Source organism: Mesoplodon bidens, assembly GCF_964165515.1.
Source record: "Mesoplodon bidens genome assembly, chromosome: X".
Lineage (NCBI taxonomy): Eukaryota > Metazoa > Chordata > Mammalia > Artiodactyla > Ziphiidae > Mesoplodon > Mesoplodon bidens.
This window is the reverse complement of record NC_138163.1, coordinates 106,730,401-106,741,840: the sequence shown is the minus strand read 5'-3', so window position 1 is coordinate 106,741,840 and position 11,440 is coordinate 106,730,401.

The window sequence follows — 11,440 nt, the reverse complement described above, 5'->3', positions numbered from 1 at the left end:
TTGCTACAAACCAGTAACTACTCTGTTTCTCCTACTTATACTCAGAGGCCTGGGAAATGCAGGTTCCAGTGTGATAGGTTTAAACTGTGACATCTCTTAGCCATTTGAACAAATGGATATGTTTTATGGGAAAAGCTGGAGATCTCTGACTATCCATCGTGGGTAAGTAATCAAAGCCACCAGAGAGCCGTGGTTTGGAATCTCAGGGAGAGCACACAGTTTGAAGCTTAGACTTCAGGACACAATCAGCGGCGTCCTTCTGTCCCCTGGTGGCAGCACAGCTAACCTGCACAGGAGGACAAATGCCTGGAAGAAGAGAAGGCAAAACAAAAATGTCAGGGTTCTCTCTCTCAAAGCCTGGAGCGACCGGAAGTGTGTGTGCACATGTGAGTTTGCCTGGGATAAAGATCTCGCAGTGTTTTTCCTTCCTGAAACCTGACCATGCTTCCTTACTCACGTGACTCAGCATCCCAGGGGACTGGTTTTAATGGAAGACATCACCCCGACAGCTAAGTTTTGTTTTTTTCTTTTTTGGGGTTTTTTTGCGGTACGCGGGCCTCTCACTGTTGTGGCCTCTCCCGTTGCGGAGCACAGGCTCCGGACGCGCAGGCTCAGCGGCCATGGCTCACGGGCCCAGCCGCTCTGCGGCATGTGGGATCCTCCCGGACTGGGGCACGAACCCGTGTCCCCTGCATCGGCAGGCGGACTCTCAACCACTGCGCCACCAGAGAAGCCCCCGACAGCTAAGTTTTGATGTAAAACACACCCTTTAATCCAGGCCGTAGACAACCTCCTCTCATAACCATCTGCCACATGTGCTTGTAGAAAGGATTTCTGTATGACTTCACGATGAGCCCTTCTCACTCCACTCCCTTCTATCAAGAGTCTATGAGTCTGCCCATCCCTAACTTTCCCACTTCAGGCTTTCACTTGCTGGAGGCATCTCCATCCCCCTTGGATGCTTCACTGTTTGCATCTTACTTCTGCCTAGCAACACACTTTTTACTCTTGCTTTTGTGTGACTGGAGATCTTATGTTTAAAATGTGTCCTGAACATAGTGGACTCCCAAAGGCTAATGGTTCCCTTAATTTTAACATGCATACAAATCACCAGAGGAGAATGTCAAAAATGGAGAATTCCGAGCTTCCCTGGTGGCGCAGTGGTTGAGAGTCCGCCTGCCGATGCAGGGGACACAGGTTCGTGCCCTGGTCCGGGAGGATCCCACATGCCACGGAGCGGCTGGGCCAGTGATCCATGGCCACTGAGCCTGCGCGTCCGGAGCCTGTGCTCCGCAACGGGAGAGGCCACAACAGTGAGAGGCCCGCGTACCGCAAAAAAAAAAAAAAAAAAAAAAAAATGGAGAATTCCAGTTCTCCCCTGCCTCACCCTCTACCTCTGATACAGCACATCAAGCACACACGGAGCCTGGGCATTTTCCTTTTAGCTGGCACTTCCGGTCTTCCCACTGTAGGTGGTTGGTCTATGGACAACACTTGGGAAATACTGGCCAAAATGGTAATAGAACAGACAGGGTTCTAAGGCCCCTCATCTGACACTGCCCTGAACCATTAAAGCCAAAGAGTCAAAAATTTGTAAATATCATACGTAGAATTGATATGGGTTTTCTCATTAGATATGTCCTGTGGGCCGACTTGGAGAAGAATATCATCCAATGTTGCAAAGGCTTCTGGCCTCAGCTGCTGATCATTCTCCTTCTGTCTTTCCGGCTTCTGGATCATGGCCAGCTTTAGCCAGGCTTGTTGCTTGAACCTGCTCCTTTGCTTGGTGCCAGTCTAAAGCACTGGATTTTCTGTTTGTCCCATTTTAGTTCTGTAGAGCCCTATAACATATTATGAGGGAAAAAGTACCAGAGAAGCTTCTGGACAGATGCAGATGGTTGATGTAGTGTCAAATATCTGTTAGATGAGAAGACTCTTGGTTTGGATTATTTTTTAGTCCATGATACTAAAGTTTAAAAGGCCCTAACCTGGGTCTTCGCTGGTGGCACAGTGGTTAAGAATCTGCCTGCCAATGCAGGGTACATGGGTTCGAGCCCTGGTCCGGGAAGATCCCACATGCCGCGGAGCATCTAAGCCCGTGCACCACAACTACTGAGCCTGTGCTCTAGAGCACGTGAGCCACAACTACTGAGCCCACGTGCCACAACTACTGAAGCCCGTGCGCCTAGAGCCCGTGCTCTGCAACAAGAGAAGCCACCGCCATGAGAAGCCCGCGCACCACAACAACGAGTAGCCCCCGCTCGCCACAACTGGAGAAAGACCGCGCCCAGCAACGAAGACCCAACGCAGCCAAAAATAAATAAATAAAATGTATTACCTGTTAAAATATATTAAAAATATAAAAGCCCTTAACCTGCCCTCTTCATTGTACAGATGAATAAAGTACAGCTGAAGGGCTTCCCTGGTGGCGCAGTGGTTGAGAGTCCGCCTGCCGATGCGGGGGACGGGTTCGTGCCCCGGTCCGGGAGGATCCCGTGTGCCGCGGAGCGGCTGGGCCTGTGAGCCATGGCTGCGGGGCCTGCGTGTCCGGAGCCTGTGCTCCACAACGGGAGAGGCCACAAAAGTGAGAGGCCCAAGTACCGCAAAAAAAAAAAAAAAAAAAGTACAGCTGAAGAAAGGTGAAATGATTACTTCAAGATCACATAGCCAACCGGAGGTAGAGCCAGAACTAAAATGGAGGCCTTCTTACTCCCAGTCAAATGCCATTGTTGGCAGCAAAGAGGCAAAGCTACGGGCATTAACGAAGCTGATCCCAGTGAATGGTGCTCTGTGTGATTTTAGATACTTCAACAAACCTTGTTCAGCTCAACCGATGAGAAACCAAACCCTATGGCATCCTTAGTTTTTCTCTCTGCTTGGCTCCCTAGACCTACCAGTCATGAGTTCCAGATAATTCAAACTCCATTATATTTCTTACATTTACACATTTCCCTCCTACTTCCACAGCAATTGCTGTGGTTCAGGACAGTCATGCAGAAGATACCCTATTGCAAGTTATATGCAGCACACACGCATGCACACATGTGCACACACACACACAAATACACATAATCACATATAAAGACTTGGGCGGGTAAGATATCCTAGGAATGAGAAGAAGAGCAGGCCCAGTGTGTATGATTTTTGTCCTTTGTTGTGATTCCCGATGAATTCCATTAGAATGGATCATTTTAAGGGCTGGCACAGGGTCTCTTTAGCCATGTGTATACATGTATATTTGCACATGGGAGGGGAAATTCCCTCCCATGTACAAATATATTTGCTTGCTGTTTTCAAGAGTCTGAATTACTTTCTCTCTTCTTAAGACAAATTACAGAAGAAATACAATCTATTAAGACTTAAAAGGTACACATAACCCAATGATTCCAATAATTTCACTTCTAAAGTGTTCTAGAGAAACATTCACACATGGACACAAGAAGCTTTGAGCAAAGGTATTCATATCAGCATTGTTTCTGAGAGTGGAACATTGGTGGAATGTCCACCAATAGGAAATGGAATAAACTGTGGCCCATCCATACCATGTGATACAATATAGCAGCTAAACTCAACAAGGTGGCTCTGTATATGTTGACATGAACAAAAATCCCAAAGGCATACTGTTGCCTAAAATGAGCAAGCTGCAGAATAATATATGTTATATACAGTTTTCCAATAATACATGCGTATATGTATATAAATGTGGAAAAATCCTTAGACTCATATACATCAAAATGATAGCAGTTATTACCTCCTATTACCTTTGGGAGTGGATGGCAAGATGGGAGACCAAAAGGGGATAAGATAGGGAGCAAGGGGCTTGTTAGGCTTTTGTTATATGGAAAAGCTTTGCATAAAAAATGCATTCATGTATTGTGTAATTTAAATTACATTTTTAAAAGTAATGTATAATTGTTTATCTGCTTCTAACCATATAATACATAAAGTGAAATGTGATACTTCCCCTTTTCTTCTCCGTAATTTATCTCTTCCCCTATTGGTGGACATTTTAGTTGTTTTCTTCTGTTTGTTTAATTTGCTTTTACAAATAGTATTGCAAGGAAAGTGTTTGTTTTTATCCATTCATGTTATTATTTCTGTTGTATGGATGTTAAGAACTGTGATCATGGGATATAACACTTAAAAAACTGGTAGATGTTGCCAAAGCGCCCTCCAAAAAGAGCATACTGATTCACAGAACAGTAGTTCTGTGGTAACTCTCTAGTTCGTATTATCAAGGGTGCAAGAATAATAGCTGCTCCCAGACATACTGCGTTGGCCTTAAGGCCAGACAACAGCTGACTTAATTTTCTTCCCCTTGCCTGTTGACCATGTGTAGAACAATCACAGTGCCCGACCACATCAGGCAAACGGTGGAGGAGACTGGGATAGGGTGGGAGGGGAAGGTAGAGGCTGGTAGACCATGAGATTGAGACAGACTAATGACCCACGGGCCACATTAACCCACGGACCACATTAACCCACGGACGTGTTTTCTTTGGCCTGTACAAGGTTAGGCTACAGTGTTTAAAAAAAAATCGGAATCAGTGGCAAGTGTTAAGGGAGCAGTGCTTCATCCCCACTCATGTTGGGATTTCATCTGAAAGGGATTTCACATGATTCTCCATGTGGAGAATCATCAATTCACAGAGCATTCCTGATCTTTCTTTACTCTCTCACTCATTCCCGCCTTGGGAAGTGGAGTGGCTTCTTCTTACCTTCCTCTTTGTTGATTCATCAGAGAGTATGTTTCTGCTTATGACTGGATGGTAACTCTAATTCTGGGGGTCAGTATTAAAAACACCAGTTTCCCTCAGTCCCATTCTCCAACGGAAGCGTGATTTTTTTTTTAATTAAAAAATTGTTTTTATTGAAGTATAGTTGATTTACAACGTTGTATTAGTTTCTGGTGTAGAGCAAAGTGATTCAGTTATACATATCCGTATATTTTATATATATATATTCTTTTTCATATTCTTTTCCATTATTGTTTATTACAGGATATTGACTAGAGTTCCCTGTGCTATACAGTAGGTCTTTGTTCCTTATCTATTTTCTATATAGTAGTGTATATCTGCTAATCCCAAACTCCTAATTTATCCCTCCCCTACCCTCTTTCTCCTTTGGTGACTATAAGTTTGTTTTCTATGTCTGTAAGTCTGTTTCTGTTTTGTAAATAAATTCATTTGTATCATATTTTAGATTCCACATATAAGTGATATCATATGGTATTTGTCTTTCTCAGAAAGGTGATACTTTAAAAAAAAATTTGGGGGGGGTATAGTTGTTTTACAATGTTGTGTTACTTTCTACTGTACAGCAAAGTGGAGTTCCCTGTGCTATACAGCAGGTTCTTATTAGTTATCTATTTTATACATATTAGTGTATACATGTCAGTCCCAATCTCCCAATTCATCCCACCACCCTCCCCCTTTTCCCCCCTTGGTGTCCATATGTTTGTTCTCTACATCTGTGTCTCTATTCCTGCCTTGCAAACCGGTTCCTCTGTACCATTCTTCTAGATTCCACATATATGCATTAATATACGATATTTGTTTTTCTCAGAAAGCTGATACTTCGATTTTAACCTGTCTTTCTCCTTGCCTCTTAATTTGTTCAGAACTCAGGAAGGGAAGAGGTGTACTATTTATGAGACCCCCTGGGTCCAAACACCAATGCTGAAAAGTACTGAGGTTTTGAAATTGAGACTTCACACCATATTTCTGAATTTCTTGCAAAACTGGAAGATTAGGGAACCCTGAGACCTTGTTTCTAAATGTTCATAATGGCTGGAGCTAAGATGTAGCCTCCCTCTGAAGGGGCATGTGCTGTCTAACACGTCACAGTCCTCAATATTCCCTATTGCTTTTCTGATACTTAAACTGAGTCACTGACATTCAGTGTCATGTGATAATTGAGTTGTACTAAATAAAATGACCACCCAAAGATATCCACATCCTAATCCTCAGAACGTGTAAATATGTTACATGGCGAAAAGACTTTGCAGGTGTGATTAGGTTAAAGATCTTGGGATGGGAGATCATCCTGGGTGGGCCCAATGTAATCACAAGGGTCCTAATAAAGGGAAGGATAGAGGCAGGAGGCTCAGAGTCAAAGGAGGAGATGACAGAAGCAGAGGTCAAAGAGGAGAGAGATTTGAAATTGCTACATTTCTGGCTTTGAAGATGGAACCACTAACCAAGAAATGTAGGTAACCTCTAGAAGCTAGAAAAGGCAAGAAAATGAATGCTCACCTAGAGCCTCCAGGAGGAATGCAGCCCTGCTTAAACTTTGACATTAGTCCAGTAAGACTGTTGTGGACTTTTGACCTCTAACTCTTACTGTAAGAGACTAAATTCATGTTGTTTCAGGCCACCAAGTTTAAGCAGCAATAGAAAACTAATACAAAAGTTAACAAGAAAGTAAAGTATTTCTTTTTTTTTTTAATTGAAGTGTAGTTGATTTACAATGTTGTGTTCATTTCTGCTGTACAGCAAAGTGACTCAGTTATGCATTTATACACAGTCTCTATTCTTTTCCATTACGGTTTATCCCAGGATACTGAATATAGTTTCCTGTGCTATACAGTAGGATCTTGTTGTTTATCCACTCTGTATGTAATAGTTTGCATCTGTTAACCCCAAACTCCCACTCTATCCCTCCCCCACCACCCCTCCCCCTTGGCAACCTCAAGTCTGTTCTCTATGTCTCTGAGTCCATTTCTGTTTCGTAGATAGGCTCATTTGTGCCATATTTTAGATTCCACATATGAGTGATATCATATGGTATTTGTCTTTCTCTTTCTGACTTGAAAGTAAAGTATTGCTTATATCCATATCTATCCCAAGCAGAAAAACAGAAACTAGATCAAGATGACTATCTATTTCAGTAATTACGTGAGAGGATTTCTTTGTGGGAGTGCCGTGGGCATTGTTGATTACTTACCAGAATCCAATAGTCACCTCACCTTTCATACCATGTGACCCAGCAATTACATTCCTAGGCATATACCCGAGAGAGATGAAAACATATGTCCACATAGAAACTTGTTCACAAATGTTCATAGCAGCATTTTTCAGAATAGTGAAAAATGAGAAATAATCCAAATGTCCATTGACTGATAAACAGATAAATAACTATAAAAAGTACCCTGATTTTTACTGAAATAGTTAGTCCTCTTCCATATCTCTGATATACTTTAGGGAAAACTAACACTTCTTTGGTCTAAGTGTAATTCTCTCCTTGCTACAATGAATCATTCAGAAGCTCAAATTTAAGAGAGTCAAGGCATAGGATTTTCCAGATTAAGAGATCATCTCATTACAGAAGAGCTTGGCTGTTCTGGCAACGCACTTTTTCTCTTTTATTATGTCTCTATCCAGTGGTATATCATGAGCAATGGTGGGAGTGGTCTTCCCTGGGTGCAAGCAATAAGAGGGCACATTGTAGAGAATTTATAGACAATAAAACCGACCAAAAGTTGATCTGCTTTTTTATGTTCTTTTATATGAAATTGTCTTTAGTCCATCTTCATTTTTTAATTTATTTATTTTTATTTTATTTATTTTTGGCTGCATTGGGTCTTCGTTGCTGCGCGCGGGCTTTCTCTAGTTACAGCCAGCGGGAGCTACTCTTGTTGCGGTGCACAGGCTTCTCATTGCAGTGGCTTCTCTTTGTTGTGGAGCATGGGCGCTAGGTGTGTGGGCTTCAGTAGTTGCAGCACGTGGGTTCAGTAGCTGTGGCCTGCGGCCTCAGTAGTTGTGGCTCGTGGGCTCTAGAGTTGTGGCACACGGGCTTAGCTGCTCGGCGGCATGTGGGATCTTCCTGGATCAGGGCTCAAACCCATGTCCCCTGCATTGGCAGGCAGATTCTTAACCACTACGCCACTAGGGAAGCCCCCATCTTCAATTTTTTTTTTTTTTTTTTTTTGCGGTATGTGGGCCTCTCATTGTCCCGTTGCGCAGCACAGGCTCCGGATGCGCAGGCTCAGCAGCCATGGCTCACGGGCCCAGCCACTCCGCGGCATGTGGGATCTTCCCGGACCGGGGCACGAACCCGTGTCCCCTGCATCGGCAGGCGGACTCTCAACCACTGCGCCACCAGGGAAGCCCTTCATTTTTTAATTGTAAGTTTTATTGATATCATTACAAATTCACATACAGTCATAAGAAATAGTAGAGATAAATCTCCTGTATCCTTTTCCCAATTTCCCCCAATGGAAACATTGTCCAAACCTCTACTGCAATATCACAACTAGGATACTGACATTGATAAATCCACCCACCTTATTCAGATTTTCCCAATTTTACTTGTACTCGTTTGTGTGTATTTAGTTCGACCCAATTTTATAATGTGTAAGTTTGTGTATCTACCACCAAAGCCAAGATACTGAACAGTTCCAATACCACAAGGATTCTTCATGTCGGCTTTTTATAACCACACCCCCCCTCCCTCCTGCCCCCTTCCCTCCTTCCCCCTCCACTATCTCCAACCTCATTTTTTAAACTTTTGTTTTAAACATGTCATATAAATGGAATCATACAGTATTCTTTTAGGATTGGCTTTTTCACTCAGCGTAATTCTCTGGAGAGTCATACAACTTCTTGTGTGTGTGTGTTTTCTGAGTAGTAGTCCACGTATGTACCACAGTTTGTTAAACCATTCATCCACTGATGGTCAAAGTGGTTTCTAGTTTTTTGCTATTACTAGTAACACTGCTATGAATGTTTGTGTACAGGTTTTTGTTCTGTTTTTTATCACCCTATGCTGGTGATTCTAAGCCATCTACCAGACCATTCCCATCAACCAGCTCCCTGCCTAATACACCACTCTCTCTGCCACATTTGCTGCTGACACCATTCTCAACACTGCTGCTGGTGTCGCTGGTACTGGAAGTTTGGTCTGTCTTCTCTGGATTGGAGGGTGGTAGCGAGAGGAGAGGGCAGCTGTGATGACAGTTCTGCTAATAAGAAAACTTGGATGAGTCCTTGACGAGACTTCTGCTTTTCTTTTCATCTGCCCCTGTTTTCTCCTATTGAATAATGCTCTCCTTATTTTCTGATCCAAAATTCAGGGAGAACTATCAACACTTTGCTTGGCTTAATGTATCCCAGCCACCTTATGGATTAAAAACCAATCTATGGATAAACCATCATTGGGTCAGGTGCTCATGCCTAGCGCAATATGTAGCCATTCCTGGGTAAAGAACATCTACTTCCCCAAACTATGGGGCAGAGTCATTTCATCTGTGGGCTGTGCAGTTTCGTGTGTGTGTGTGTGTGTGTGTGTGTGTGTGTGAGTGATTTCTAAGAGGAGGCATTGAATGGGCGACTGCCATGTCCAGTATGCATGGATGATTCTCTGGGTAGAATAGAGTCCATCTTAGCCACAAGAAAAGCAAAAATCAGTAAATAACAAAACGTTAACCTTTTTATAATAACATTCCTTAAACTAAGGTTGTAAAATGAAATCCAAGATAATAAGATATAAAATTATCTGTAAACTTGTGAAAAGTTAGGTGATATACATCAAAAAAGGAATACTTTAGTTTTGGAGAAGTTGATTTGTAGCCCTTCTTTCTTTTAATAAGGAGAGTACAGGTTTGGTTTACTGGTAAGGTCTCTGAGTCCAAGATAATGAAAACATAACATATAAAAGTGCTTTGTGTTCCATTGTTTATAACTGAGAACAACAAAAAGAAAAAAATTCTCAAATTATTAAGGTATAATTTTTTAAGTGGCTAGGAAACACCTCTTACTCTAATACAGGGGTTGTTAAACTATGACCAGCCTGCCACCTGTTTTTGTAAATAAAGTTTTATTGGAACACAGTCATGCCCATTCATTTACATACTGTCTTGGGCTGTTTTCAAACCACAACAGCATACTTGAGTAGTTGCAAAGGCCTATAATGTCTCAGATATTTACTTTTTGGCCCTTTACAGAACAAGTTTGCTTTAATTTAATTATTCAGAGACCACTACTCTAATCCTGATCATTTTGGGTGGTATTCTATATGAGCACTAACCGTGAAAGCCTATGTTAGCTCATGCAGCTTAATCCAAATTCCTAGCCTACAAAATTACAGGTTAAGAAAAGGTCGGTACATGATACAATCTATTAATTTTCACAGAGATTTTCTCCATAAGGCATTATAGGGATGAAAATCACAGAACTTTCATTAAGTAATAATACTGCCTCATGTAAAACTCTGCCCTGAGAAACCCAGACTGAAATATCTCAAGTTAGAAGTGGGCATACATAAAAATATCTAAAAAGACACAGCATTCAGTAAAATAAAAAAGGTTGATTTTGGCATGAAGAAAGTTGAATATACATTACTGGATAAGCCCAGGCATCAAATTCCCTGACCTGGTTAGGCAGAACTGCAAAGAAACTTCCCCATATAGGCTTCACCTTTAAAGCATCCCAGAGTGGGGATAGTTGCCCACGTTTTGTGTCCTATACGGAAGATACATACCATCCCGGTGATGCTGCGAGTGTCTGTACAAAGTTCCCGCTTCATCTCTGAGATCCTTAGAAACCATTTTGGGAAGAGATACTACTCTTTATGAAGCAGTTAGGGGCCATTTCTAATTAGGCCTGGATTGTCAATATATCCTACATATCCAAGGATGACATGGGGTGACATTGAGTGGGACCGCAGTGAGAAATATGGGATTTGCAATTAGACAAGGTGGGCTAGAATCTCCTGGACCACTGAGGTTAATGTATATTGATGGTGGCTATCTAACTCTTGTAAGGGCTGAATGCTTAAGATCCTTTCATAGGGAATTTAGTAAATATGCAAAGGTCAATTTTACTGAATTATTAGACATTGAAACTATAAGCCTCTTTAGCCACAAGTACAGCTCCATCTTCTAGATTATAAAACAAGTTCCTCTTGGGTAGATTGTAGCACATGGAGTGAAATTTTCAATTCATCTCTCAAACTTTGCTTTGGAGTCTACTATAAAAAAGACCTAGTTCCGGGCTTCCCTGGTGGCGCAGTGGTTGAGAGTCCGCCTGCCAATGCAGGGGACACGGGTTCGTGCCCGGGTTCGTGCCCGGGTCCGGGAAGATCCCACATGCCGCGGAGCGGCTGGGCCCGTGAGCCATGGCCGCCGAGCCTGCGCATCTGGAGCCTGTGCTCCGCAACGGGAGAGGCCAGAACAGTGAGAGGCCCGCGTACCGCAAAAAAAAAAAAAAAAAAAAAAAAAAAAGACCTGGTTCCTTTGCTACAAAAAAAATCACAGATTTTTCTCCCACTTTTAAAAAACTGTTATCAAGGATAGACAAGGTTTTTTACTCAAGCTTTAAAAATATAATCCGCAGCATGGTAAGATTACCTTAAAAATGTGATGATGACAGTAGGTGGTGAAAATGCTTTCAGTGACTCATAATTAAATAACACCCAACGTGGAAAGAAGAGCAAAAAAGTA